Source organism: Arachis stenosperma, chromosome 3 (genome assembly GCF_014773155.1).
Source record: "Arachis stenosperma cultivar V10309 chromosome 3, arast.V10309.gnm1.PFL2, whole genome shotgun sequence".
In the NCBI taxonomy this organism is placed as follows: domain Eukaryota; kingdom Viridiplantae; phylum Streptophyta; class Magnoliopsida; order Fabales; family Fabaceae; genus Arachis; species Arachis stenosperma.
In genome coordinates, this window is record NC_080379.1 from 59,895,570 (window position 1) to 59,910,305 (window position 14,736).

A 14,736-nucleotide genomic window follows, 5' to 3' on the forward strand; every position below is an offset into this window, starting at 1 on the left:
AGTATAAAAAAATCCAAACCTTAATGAGAGATTTGAAGAGAATTCAAAGAGAATTCGCAGAGAGAAGCAATGTGAACATGAACTCAAAGAAGAAAAGGAGACCAGTCTTCTGTTTAGGGTAACGGTGGCGGTGGCGTTGGTGAAGTCTCACTGATTTGGGGACAAAAAAGAGGCTCTGCTAGGGTTTCTCCGTTTCGTTCTTCAGAGAGAAATGAAGAAGCTGAAATCTGTATTAAATAACAGGGGTAATTTAGTCTTTTTATTTCATTATTTACATTCCATTCCCATTGAAATTAAAGATAACTAGGAAAGAGATGGAGATTAAATTGGTGGTAATTCAATTCCTTAAAATAAAACATACTCAGAAATGATTTATTAAATCTTGAACCAAACATAAAAATAAATCATTGCCATCTCAGAGTTCCTGAGAATATACTTGCATTCCATCCAACCACACACCCCCTTAGAGAAACTAACAACTCAAGCACAGGAGGTAAATTGCTTAGCCATATTCATTTGACTTTGTTTTGTTCTTTTCTCAATATGAAATTTCACTTTTATTTATATGTTCGGTTTGTGCTGTTTTAAATTCATGACATTAGTCAAACATCGATACGGTAATTCTTTTTTTCATTTTCTCAGGTGTTGTATGACTACGACGACCGAATCAATCAACACTACTACATAATTAATTTTTACTAATATTTAAAAAATATTACCTAATCATATTAAAATATTACTTATATATATTAGTAATATTTTAACAAATGTTAAATATACTCTATGCTATTAAAGAGTTTTACTAATATTTTTTTTAAATTTAATAATATTTAGTAAAAATATTACAATACATCTTCTATAATAATATTATGAGAAATATTACAATAGACCTTTTTTAGTAACACTTAAAGAAATGTTACAATAGATATATTTTGTAACACTTAAAAAAATGTTATGATAGATATTTTTTGTAACACTTCAAAAAAATGTTACAATAGATATTTTATATAACACTTAAAAAAATATTATCATAGATATTTTTTATAGCACTTAGAAAAATATTACTATAGATATTTTTTATAATACTTAAAAAATATTACAAAAGATCTATAGTAACATTTTTTAGTTATATTATACTATTTTTTATTTTATATTATACACAATATAAATATACTAAAATTAATTACTACAACATGAAATATTTCATTAAATTTACAAATTTACAAAATGAAAATTTTATAACCTTTTATTAATCAATAATCATTATACAAGTTTGCTTCATGAACAAATAAAATAAAAAAAATACTTATAGCACTTAAACTCTATGAATATTTCATATAAAAAAGAAAAAAAATGATACAAAAAAGTATACAAAAATGTTATTGGCATTATCAAGTGTTTTGTCCATGTGATTCATCAAGGCATTCTTTGATGGGCATAATAATCCTAAACACATACCTATAGTAGAGATAAATTACTTTTACTATATGCTGAGAAGGGTAAAAATATTTAAATAAAAAAATACAAAAAGGAACCGAAAATGTGCAAAAAGTACAAGTGTATGCATGCACTATTAAGAGTAGGTAGAATACTTGTGTTTTCTTACTTGTGTTTTCTTAGTTTAACTCATGGAAAAAATTTTTCACAACAAATTATTTATAATCAAATTTTAATTCTTTCATAATTTAATTTTTTTTAATTCAATTAATTGTCAATTTCTTGGTCAACTAATTAAGAGAAGAGATGAAGAACAGTTTCAATTTTAAGCCACACGATATATTATCCCTAGTTGAAATATATGTGTAATGATCTGATTTCTAGTACGTCATGATCATACTAAAAATTCAGTGTCACCAACTTGTTTACCTAAAACTTTAACTATTTATTATTAAGCCCATAATCGTATTAGCACACTATCGAATTTTTGGAAAAACTTTTTCATTATAAAAAGATTTGCGAGAAAAACTAATTAAACATATATAAGCCATATAAAGAAATTAGGTAAAAAATACACAAGACCAACATGACATATAAACATAACATAGATCATAGATCATACATACAAATACAGGTATTGTCATATATGATAAGTTAGCGTACAACCCTTCACATCTTGCTTCTATATACATAATCAACACTCCAAGCCCTAGTCCATATAGGAAGCCCCTAAGTTAGCACCTGAAACTAGCCTAGTCAACTATATACATCTTATCTTCTCAGTGAGTCTAATAAAAAATGAGAGACTAAAACACAAAAACTAGGCTAACATAAAAGACTCCCATAAGTCACATCCTCAACTCCCAAGCATCAATTGTCATCATCAGAGAAAATTACAATCACATCTGAACACTCCGCAGGATCCTCGTCCTCATTATAAAAAATCTTAACAATCTCACGAATGCCCTCGCACTCGTACTACTGGTCTGGCCAATACTCGTCAGTCCACTAATGGAGGTGGTGTGTGGCTCCTCAGATGGCAGCTCAGACAAAGATACTAAAATCCGCTCTACAGGAATATCCTCCTCAGGTATAAGCTCTGGTATATGCTCTTTCATAGGCTCAGGCTCAGGCTTAGGGTCCACCTGATCTTTGGGCTGATTGAGGTGCTGATGAGTTACAGGTCCATCATGGAACGGGTGAAATAGAGCATTCGAGTGTAGCCAATGCAACAAAAACTCATAAGGCATGTCGGGGTTAAAGTGCGGAGTGTTAATCGGATGACGGAAGGGATGGTCGCGCAGAACGTACATACAGGTCCTAATCTCTGTAGCTTCTACATAAAATCTATGCTATACAAGATCCTCATACATGTAGGGAGGGTCCATCTCATAAAACAGGAATCCGGTCTCCATCTGAAGGAGAGGAAGAAAAGGGGTAAGAACTAGGGGATTCTTAGTAGGGTCGGGGATAGTTAGTCAAGTCAGAATTATCACAGTTCAATTTAATTCACAACCAATTATACAAGATTCACAGAGAAGCAACCAATCACAATAATTCAGTATACAATTAAAGAATGCACAAACACAAGAAGACAACCCAATCAATTTCATATCATCATGTAAAATACAAATGTTTAGCAGGGATGATGCATGTCTTTTCCTATCGCAGGCCATAAACTTATGTGTTGGTTGCCTATTCGCTCCCAACAATACTCAGGAACAAGTCCCAGATATGGCTTTCGAAATGCATACAGTGTGCATATAAGTCTTACGGCCAGGCCACATATAGTGTGACTTTTAAATGTATTTCAATATGCTTACATATGAAAAATAGTTCTCAATGTGTGGGCGTCTTTACTATACATTTAGCACTAAGACCTAAACAAGTTTGCATCTGCTCTCCTGTGGCAAGAAGTCTTTTAAAATTTTTTCTTTATCTTTGCTCTTTGCTCTCCTGTGGTAGAGACCTTTTTAATTACTACATTCTTTTCTTTTCTGTTCTTTGCTCTCCTGTGGCAGAGGTTCTTTAGATTCTTTTAATTTTTGCTCTCTGCTCTCCTTTGGCAAAGATTTCTTTAATATTTTTCTTTCCTTTTCTTTTATTTCTTCTTCTTTTCTTTCCTATCATTCCATAGTATAAATTATCTTCGCATTATCCCCTCGCCTTTCACTAAGTGTCTTATAGAAAGGGAATCAAAATTTCTTAATTTAGATTTGTCTTTCTAAAGCTTTCAGGACAGTTTTTTGCTTATCCTTTTATGATATCATAAATAAAATAATATCTTTTAAATAAAATACTAATATATTATATTGATACAAATAATGTCAGTATTAATACTAAAAGAGTATTAACTTTATTATTTTTATATCAAAACCTGCTTATTAACGTTTTATTCTTTAAGCTTTTAATTATTTTAATTTTTAACCCAACATTTTATAAAATTACTAATTTTAATTTCATATTTAAAAAAAATTACTAATTTAATTTCATATTTCTAGAAATAACCCTGAACTTTTATAAAATATCCGGTTTATTATGAAACTTTTACTTTGTACTCAAAATACCCCAAAACTTATATAATTACTATCTTTTAACTCCGATCTTTTATCAAACTACATTTTCATATTCAAAAATAATATTTGTGTTGATGACAAACATTCTTTCAAAACCAAAATCTTTTCTTGTGATCTTTCAATATATATACTTGATTTTAAATTCATTTTTGAGCTTGTCGGTTATTAATTTTTTACAGTTTTCAATTTAATTCCTTAGCCATTAAACCTCATCCATTTTATTTAAAAAATAACACAATGAAATCTCCAAATCAGCCTCATTATCATGTTTTGGACAGCACAAACATGATCAAATCACAAGCTTAATTACATATAACAATATATCAACAAAATTTAATATAAAGTCAATCAAACTCCATCAATAATAAATCACAACAACCATTCACTTATCCATCATAAATTTAATCGGTAAAAATTTATCAAAATTCTATTTCCGTACGAAATTAAAATACTCGAAATTCTAAAATAGCTTTATGACCAAATTGTTAAAGAAAAAAATGTCAAAAATTAATTCTTTTACCAGAAACATTAAATGGCTGAACTCCAAAAAAAAAGTTACATTACTGTTAACTTCTATAAAAAAAAATGATACCAACACATACATAAAAGAAAAAGATATAAATACTTTAATTAGATTAAATTTTTTATTAAAGTTAAAGATCATAAAAAATCGTAGTCGAAAAGTTGGAGGTTTTCACGGTTTCTCTTTCTCTCTCGGTCACTTCTTTCTCATATTCCAATTCAGTGGTGAAGGAAGAAACAAATGAAGCATACAGTAATGACTAGTAATGATGATGGTGATTAATGGAAATACGAAACATGTGTCGCGTTATATATATATATATATATATATATATATGTCACATTGGCTTTTTTTTTTCTAATGATTTGGCTAATGATTATGGTTAGGTGATAATTGATCCGGAGTCATGTATATTTATATACATATAAGCAAAGTTTTCATTTCTTTTCTTTTGTTTTGCTTTTTTAATGGCTTCGGCCAATGGGTACATCTATAATCACAAATGATATAATATATATAGGATTAAATATATATGAATTATTAATATAAATAATATTAATAATTTTATGATAAAAAATATTTGATGAATCATTAGAAATTTTAAACTCATTAAAAAATATTGATAATTATTTATATTAATAAAAGTCGGAGTTAATAATAATATTAATATTATTATTAATGTTTCATTATAATTAGAGCAAATAAAATATATAAATAATATAATAATAAAATTATATTACTATTTATTTATTTTGGGGTTTTCGAAGTCGACTCGTTAAAATAAAACTAATCACTTTAAAATATTATTTTAAAAAATTCGCGTTAGTACAAAAATTAGAGTTGCTACAATATGTCTATATTCAAAATTAGCTAATTTTAAATAATTGAAGATTATGAGATGAATTTTAAATTAATTCCAAATTAATTTTTCCAAAGTAATAACAAAATTTAAGACAGAATTAGAATATTTTTCAATACTTCTTATCATTAATGATGAAGAACAAAATTCAATCTTAAAAAGATAAAGAAGCATGAATTAAAATAAAGAAAACACACATTATAAATCCATAAATCAAGCAGAGCTCTTAACCTTCAACAATGGAGGTTTAGTTACTCATAAAAATAATGAAAACTAAAGCAAAAGAAGAAGATAAAGGTATGAGATCTTGAATTGTGTTCTAAAAATCTTCTTCTCGGATGTTTCCTTTGTAAACTTTATTCACTTATTTATATCCTAAGTTCTATCCAAAATTCAAATTCAAAAACCAGCTCTAATCACGTTATAGGAATGATAAGATAACTACCTACTTAAACTCAAATAAAATCTTATCAATAATTTAAATCTAATCTTGAATCAAATTCTAACAACTAAATCTTTATCTTTCTAAAAAGAATTAATGCTAACAAATCTCTTCAATCTTGAATCTTCTAATGAGATTAAAACTTTGCATGATTGCAGATTGAAATTGGGTCCGACAAGTGTTATATCTTAGGAGTTTAAGGTTTTAGAGTGCCGGACGTATTTCAAGTTTGGGCACTGGCCCATTTGTGCCTCCAGGGCCAGAGACGCTGGACATCGGTGAGGGACTGCTGGGCATTGGTGAGGGTTTGTCAGGTGCCGGCAACTGGACATCAAGTGGCAGTGGATGGATGTTGGAAATTCATTGTGATATTTTGGGCATCCAATTTTAATGTTTTGGGTCTGGTTAGATTTCTTTAGACTATATTTGTGTTTTTTTATAAAAAAAAAATTAATTTTAAATTATTTTAAAAACAAAAATTTAAAAAAATATAATAATACTAAAATAACTTTAAATACTTAATTAATCTTTTTAAAAAATATAAAAATTTTAATTAAGATTTAAAAAAATTAATAAAAAAAATCTAAAAATTACTAAAAATATCTAAGTATCTGATAAAAATAAAATTTTTTAAAAATTAAGATATTGACTAATAAATAATTAATTTTATATATATCACAAAAAGATATTTGTCTTTAATTTCATTAGAAACGAGAAAGGAAACTCAAGTTTAGATTAATGAATAAACGTTGAAGTTTTTCAGATTTTTTAAATGAATTTATGGAAATAATTTTGATATATATCTCATTCTGTCACACACACCCAAAATAAGAAAATCTAATTATAAGTTATAAAGACAAATATTTTTTTAAAATTATAATATTAAATAAATAATGCTAGATACGATAGTATAAACGAACGATCCATAGGGACATGTTTATATGTTAGGGTTAATTATTAAAGGTAACAATCAAATTCATTCTTAAAAAATTACTTACTTTCAAAATTTGTCTCTAAAAAATTTAAATTATCATATTAATTCATAAAAAATAAAATATAAGTTAAATTGGTCCTTCTATTAATTAAATAATAATATATCACTTTTAATATCATGTAATATAATAGATTAATATCATATGTCACAAGATAATTAATTGATGTATTATATCAGTGATGTGTGACATATCATGTGTGCCATATATCATTTGATATATCATAAATTTAGAGTCAAATTAATTAGTGTTTGAAAATATATACGTAAATTATTTTTATTTCTAAAATTTTAAAAATTAAAAAAATTAATTCTTATATAAATCTCTCTTATTTTTTTTATAATATTAAATTTTTAATATTTTTTATTTCTATTAATTTTAATCTCATTTCTTATACCTTAATCAATAAAGTTTTTTAAATAAAATAATAAAAATAATTAAATTATTACAAAATTATTTTTTTTATTTGTATTTTTAGATTTTACATTTTTAAATTCTATTTTTTATAGTAAATTTTTTTATATAAATAATTTTTTAAATTTTTTGTATTTTATTAAATAAATATAGTAATTATTTTAAGATTTTAATCTTTTGGATCTCTTCCAAAATTGAGTCCAATCTATTACTAGTTATCCATTTTTATCTTTCTATATTTGTTTCAGTTAAAATTTTTTTTAAAAAAATTAAATTTAAAAAAATTTTGATAATTGAGAAGACATAGAAAAATGACGATAATTAAGTAGTAATAATATTTTAAGAAAAAACTACATTAAGATTTTATAATTTAACGGGTGATTCTATAAATCGATTTTTTTAATTATTGAATTCTACTACATAATTAAACAATAACAAAAGTTATAATTTTAAAAAATCTAAAAGATTTAAATTTTAAGATAACTGCTATATTTATTTAGTCAAATTCAAAAGATTAGATTTTTAAGTATATAATTAATAAGAGTTTGATAAAATTATTTAAATAAAAAATTTTTATTACAAAAATTAAAATTTAAAAATATAAAATTTTAAAATACAAATAATAAAATAATTTTGTAATAATTTAATTATTTTTATTATGTTATGTACAAAGCATTTTATTGATGAATGGAGATTAAAATTAGGTGGATGTCCAGAATCGAAATTGATTACATCCGTATTTTAAATAGATTTATATAAATTGAATCAGGCAAATTTGATTTAGATAAATATTTAATTTATCAACAAAGTAAAACATCTAAATAAATCAAATTATACTAATTTAATTTACTAAAGCAAACGAGAAATTGTATCTGGGATGAATCCCTTGATAAATCTAATAAGTTCAATTCGATTCATTATTATAAAATTATATAATAAATCAAATTAACTCAATTTGATTTATTGCAGTAAGTAATATGAAATAAGTATTAATTAATGTATAACTATCTGTGATTAAATTATTAATTTAAAATTGGGTCTGCTACATATACAAGCAATTAAGGTTTACAAGTCTTATAAGTTGGCCTAGCCCAAAAATAATCTATGCGCACTCACTCCTTAGAATGGAGCGTCAATCGCACGCGCCTCACACAACGGTTACGCTTTTCAAAACACGCTCATTATGACGCACTCTTTCTCTTCTCCCTCAAAGAAAATGCAAACCGTCAAGTTTCAAGGCACATTCCAAACAAATTACAATTCTGAAGAGACGTTCGAACTCGTCGCAAAGATTAGAAGAAATCAAGAACAAAAGATAGAACTCTCCATAAAAAATCACCAGAAAAAACGAAGAAATATTATTCAAAGTAAGTTACTGTTTTACTGATCTTGTAGATTTTTCACATTTCTGTTAAGAACTAGGTTTTACTGTTCTTCTAAGTTCTTCTAGGTTTTACTGTTCTTCTTGTTCTAGATCTTATATTACTGTTTTTACTGTTCTTCTTGTTCTAGGTTTTACTGTTCTTTTAAGTTCTTCTAGGTTTTACTATTCTTCTAAGTTGTTCTAGGTTTTACTGTTCTTCTTGTTCTAGTTCTTCTCCTAACTGATTTTTGGGTGTATATTGCGTAATTTGTTAGGTGTATATGGCGTAATTTGTTGGGTATATATTTCTGAACTCATATAATGTAATATAATCAACTGTTGCAACTGTTCTAATATTGCTTATCCTTGGTGTATATTGCTTGACCTTGTAATATTGCTTGACCTTGTATATTTAAGCATGTTTGAGTGAATTGAACATCATTTTGGACTGATCTAATTAAATACTTATGAGAACCGGTTTGGGTGTATGTGGCTGATCTATGGATGTATCTGACTGATATATGGGTGTATTTTTTATATATTGACAGCATCTCTTTTTCATTGCAGTAAAAATGGCAAGCAAAAACCAAGCTGGAAAACATGTAAGCACATATGTATGTCTTAGATCAAATCAGTTTTTCATAATAGAAATATATTTGACTTTAATTTTGCTTTGTTTACAGCAAACCAAAAACCTGAAGTGTGTAACCCATTTGTTGAGTGAGAAATTCGGAAATATGAGCGAGGATAAGAAAGCAATTATTAGGGATTTGGGATTTAGTGGCTTGATGCGCATTCCGCCGCTAAGGGTGCATCACAAATTATTAAAGGAGTTGGCTAACTCCTTTAAATTAGGGAAAAACACACTCGAAACCAGCTATGGTTCGTTTAGAGTAAGACCAAACACAATAGGAGTTGCGCTTGGCCTCAATGCGTCAGGTAACTCATTACAGACATAGGTGTATATGAGCCATATTGGGGTGTATTTCAAGTGATGTTTGGGTGTATTTCAAGTGATTTTCATACTATGTTATTTTTCTTTTTGTAGGAGATCTATTTCCCCAGAAAGTTAGTTATAAGGAACTTTCTAAAGAGAACAAAGATTTTTAGAAGATTCTAGGGGAAGACTCTAAAAATTCTGACAGATGAGATGATGATTATTGTTGTTGAAAATGAACAGGATCGCCGCATGTTCAATAGGATTTTCATCCTCTATATACAGATGACGTTCCTGTTACCAACCACAATAAACAAAATCTCCTTTGTGCACTTGGCAACAATTTTTTAGATGGACACAATAAAAGAGGGAAACTAGGGAGGACATGTTCTGAATTTCATCATCAAGGACATAACAGATTACAATCTGAAAAAGAAAAAGTCAATCGACGGCTGCCTGTTTGCCCTGATGATAGTCTACTTCTATCTATCAAAAAATAAAGACAAAAAAGGGGGAAGAAAGACCTCCACAATCCTGAATTGCTAACTGGACTAGAGAGCAGTTGGTTGAAAGAATGAGAGCAAAAATGGATGAACATATGGTAAGTGAAAAGAATACTTTGGGTGTATTTTATTTAAGTGAATGCTGTTAACTAACATTTTTACTGTTTCAGGGAATTGTAAAGATGGCTGAAACAATGGAGAAATTAAAACAAGTGAAGAAAAAAGAAAAGAAAGAAAAAAAACAAAAAAAAAACAAAAAAGGAAAGCAAGTTCATCATCATCATCATCTGAGACTGAAACAACTGAAAGTGAAGTCTATTCTACCTCTGAGTCTGAGACTGAAGAAGACTCAGAGGAACCAACAAGGAAACAACCCACCCGAATAGCGAAAAAGTAAGTAACATTCTTGGGTGTATTTTATGTATTTATTTGGGTGTATTTTGAGTATTCATTTGGGTGTATTTTGTGTATTCATTTGGGTGTATTTTGTCACTTTTAGTCTTTTTGTTAATAATGATTGTTTGCCTTCTAGAATGGAATCCAAAAAAAGGAAGAAGATTCAGGAAGATTCTAATTTAGAATCTGAATCGAATGATGAGTAATGTTTTGAAATTATTATTGCTTTCCTTTCGGTTTATTATCAAAATTTCATGTATTAACAGAGCGTCTCTTATTAACTTTCAGAAGTGAAGAATCATCACCAGTAACGAAGCAAAAAACAAAGAAAAAGACTCAGAGAACACCCCAAAAGTAAGCACTTATTTGGATATTATTTTCTGATCAATTTTATTTTGTATTTTTGATTCATACTTATTTTTTCCCCCAGGAGACAATCCAAAAAGAAAAAGGTCATTGTTGAGGATTCATCTCCTGAACAAGCTCAATCCTATCATGGGTAGAGTACTTTGTAAGCTATCATCAAAATTATATTTGTTAACATGTTCTTTTATGCATGTACTATCAGATCTGAAATTGGAACTGAAGAATTAGAAGAATTCTTAAGGGAATCTAAGAAGAAGGAAAACAATGAAAAATCTGCTGCACAAGGGTATGTCTTGTTGGGGTGTATATTTCCGATCTTAAGGTGTTTTCTTTGCTAATAATTGTTTCTGGTTTGCCAGGGAGAAGAAAGCTGACATGCGATCGACAGAAGATCACTATGTCTCATCTGAAACGTAAGAACCTTTGTTTGATAAAATCTTGTTATCCTAATTTAATAGTATAGTATTTTTACTGAATAATATCTACTCTATGTTTAGAATACCGGAGGTAAACTTAGGAAGTGATGATCCTTTGTCTCAAAGACACATTGATCAAAGTAGCGTAAACAAACCAGCAGAAAGCATGTAATTTCTCTTTCTAATAACAGTTGTGTTTACTCTTTTATTACCTTCCACTTCTAATTTTGTATATATTTTTTTAGAAGAAAAAGCCCTTTAATGTTTTATTCAAGGAAAAAAAGGCATAAAACAAAAAGCAAAAACTGGAACTATGTAAGTTCTCAAAAAATAAAGCCTGTCTTTCTTTTGAATGCTTCCGGTGTATTTTTGACTTTCTTAGGGTGTATTTCAGGTTGAGTCTCGTAGAAGAATCACCCAATGACCAAGCTGAGGAGAACATGATGGTTGTGCAGGAAAAGACACAGTCACGAACAGAAGTGCTTTCAATGTGAGTTTTTCGAGTAAATTTCAACCTTATAACCATTTTATTTTCATTGGCTTTCTTAATCTTTTATTTTTGTTTTGTTTAGACTTCCAATTCAAGTTTGTCTACCTCTGTCCCAGACAACCCCAGTGCCACAAATTGAACAGACCCCTGTAACAGAAAATGAACCAACCCCTATGCCAGAAAATGAACCAACCCCTGCAAAGTCTCCAAGTGAAAAAAATAATGAAGGAACTACAAAAAGGTAAGGAATAATCTTGGAGTGTATTTGGTTATAGTTTGGGTGTATATTGTCCTTTTTAGGGTGTATATGATCCTTGTTGGGGTGTATATTTTAACGATTAATCTCTGACTAGTTTTTTATAACATGATTAATTTTATGTAACCATGCAGCACTCCAAAACCACTCCAAAAACCTGAAGAAAGCACACCCACACTTCCACCAGCTCCATCTAAAATGTAAGTTCAGCAGAGTAAAATCTAGGTTTCATTATCATTCGTATATTCTTATTCTTATAATACGTTATATGTGATCACGCAGTGATCCAGCCCCAGAAGACGCTGCTGCACTGATGATGATGGCACGGACAGCATCGTACATTCCTAAAGAAGTCCGATGCCATCATTCAGAGGGAGGGCAAAAACTCCTGAAACGCCAAAACTACTAGAATAATTAGGGGATCTAGTGGAAAAAATTGCAAGCAGTGGGGTAAAAATAGAAGGTAAAAGTCCACAGATTCAAAAGCAGAGTGGCGGAGAAAGTTTCGAGAAGTTTGAAACTCCTACGAGGACGAATGAAAATACGGCTGAAATGAAAGAGAAATGCTACATATAGGCCACACGAGTGAAGACATATTGAGATGGACGAACTAATGAGTATGACACCGTGTGCACACTCAATGCCTAAGATAGATACATTTTGTCAAAAGTCCACCTCACATCACTTAAAGCTAATTCACATATAGAAGCTGAGGTAATATTAGAATAACATTAATGTTTTTATCACCAAAATTAACTGCAATATTGATTAAAGTAAATTGATTTCGGCATCTTTTTCTAGATTGTCTCTGCCATGTGCCTCATCCTTAACCAGCAAAACATTAAAAGGTTTCGAGAAGAAGTATACTGTTTTCCCCCTGATATTGTGGTAAGGGTTACTTCAATGAATTTTGGGTGTATTTTCTATGTTAAATTGGGTGTATTTTCTGTGTACAATTGGGTGTATTTTTTGTGTTCAATTGGGTGTAAGTTGTGCATTTATTTGGGTGTATTTTATGTATTCATTTTGGGTATATTTTCAGTATTTCATTTGTTGTTTCACAATTATTGCAGAACATGGCCATTGGAAATAATCCAAATGGGGAATTCTTACAACCTAAAACTAATAAGTCATTCAGGGTGGAAGACTACCCAATGTTTATTCCCTTCTTGGACCTAAAAAAATTAGCATCACATCCATATGTAAGTTTTCATTTGTAAAACTTCTTAGTACCATTCTTTACTTATATGCCAAATAAAATAAAACACTGTTCAATGTGGGCATGCTTCAGATTTTTGCACCTGTTTGTCATTCACACCATTGGTGGTTATGGGTGGCTGATACAAGAAAGCAAAAATTTTATATACTTGACCCATATCACAAGACATGTCCATCCGAAGCCAAAATGGAGCTTAATAAATTCATTGTAACTTAGTTCTGTGTTCTTTATTTTAATAGTTGGGTGTATTTCTGTTCAATATAAGGTGTAAGTATGTACTTTTTTAGGTGTATTTCTTTATTAAATTTATTCATATATTACTGATTTATTGTGTTTTAAGGGATATGTAATTTCAAGAATGAGAGTATATGTTGGGGGGCACCTCTGAAGAGAAAGGACAAGGACAAGGAAATTGAACCACCATACATTAACATCTCAAGCCAAAAGACAAGGTATAAATCTTTCACTCTAAAAATTAAACTTTCCTATATGTAATTTGTAATTTATTTTCTTGGTTTTCAGCTATAACTGTGCTATTTATGTAATGAAGTGGCTTGAGATAATTCAGCCCGAAAACGTCAAAAGGGGGAAGTATGAGTGGGACAATTGGACCAAGGTAAATATGTTTAAAACTATATAACTCTGTATTACTTTACTCAATTAACATGGTTGATTAAACAGAATATTCTTTTAAACTATAGGACGAGGTGGACCACTATAGAGTAGAATATGCTTCCCGGATTCTATTCAATGAAATAAATCAAGACAAAGCTGAAGCCATTAGGGGGAGTTATGCAATAAGACTGTCAAAGCCATCCTTATTATTATTGAGTCCATATTGTCAAATAGATTCTAATGATATTAACACTGAGTAATGTAACTATTAGGTAGTCTTGTAACAAATTGAACACATACTGTAAAAATTTGTCAATTATAAACTAGTTCTATTCAATGAAATTTTTTTCCATAGTTAAACAGTTTGTGCTGTATTCAAAAGCTCTGTATTACAGGTGGTAAAATATGAAGGAAAACATCAAACCAGATATAAATCAAAAACATAACATTTTACACCCAAAGAAAATTGAATATACGCCCAAGAAAAGTTGGATATACACCCAAACTTCTATCCCCTGATGCTTTACCCTAAACCCTAAAAACTCTAAACCCTAAAAACTATAAACCCTAAACCTTAAAAACCATAAATCCTAAACCCTAAACCCTAAAAACCCTAAACCCTAAAACCCTAAATCCAATGCCACCCAACCTACGATACACCTGAAACACGGAGTTTTACACCCCAACAATTTCAATATACACCCAAACTTCTATCCACTGATGCTGGATTCCTAAACCATAAAAATCCTAAAAACCTTAAACCCTAAAACCCTAAAAACCCTAAATCCTAAACCCTAAACCCTAAACCCTAAAAACTCCTAAAAAACCCTAAAAGCCCTAAACCATAAACCCTAAAAACCTAAAACCTAAACCCTAAACCCTAAAACCATAAACCCTAAACCTTAAACGCTAAAAACCCTAAACCCTAAAAA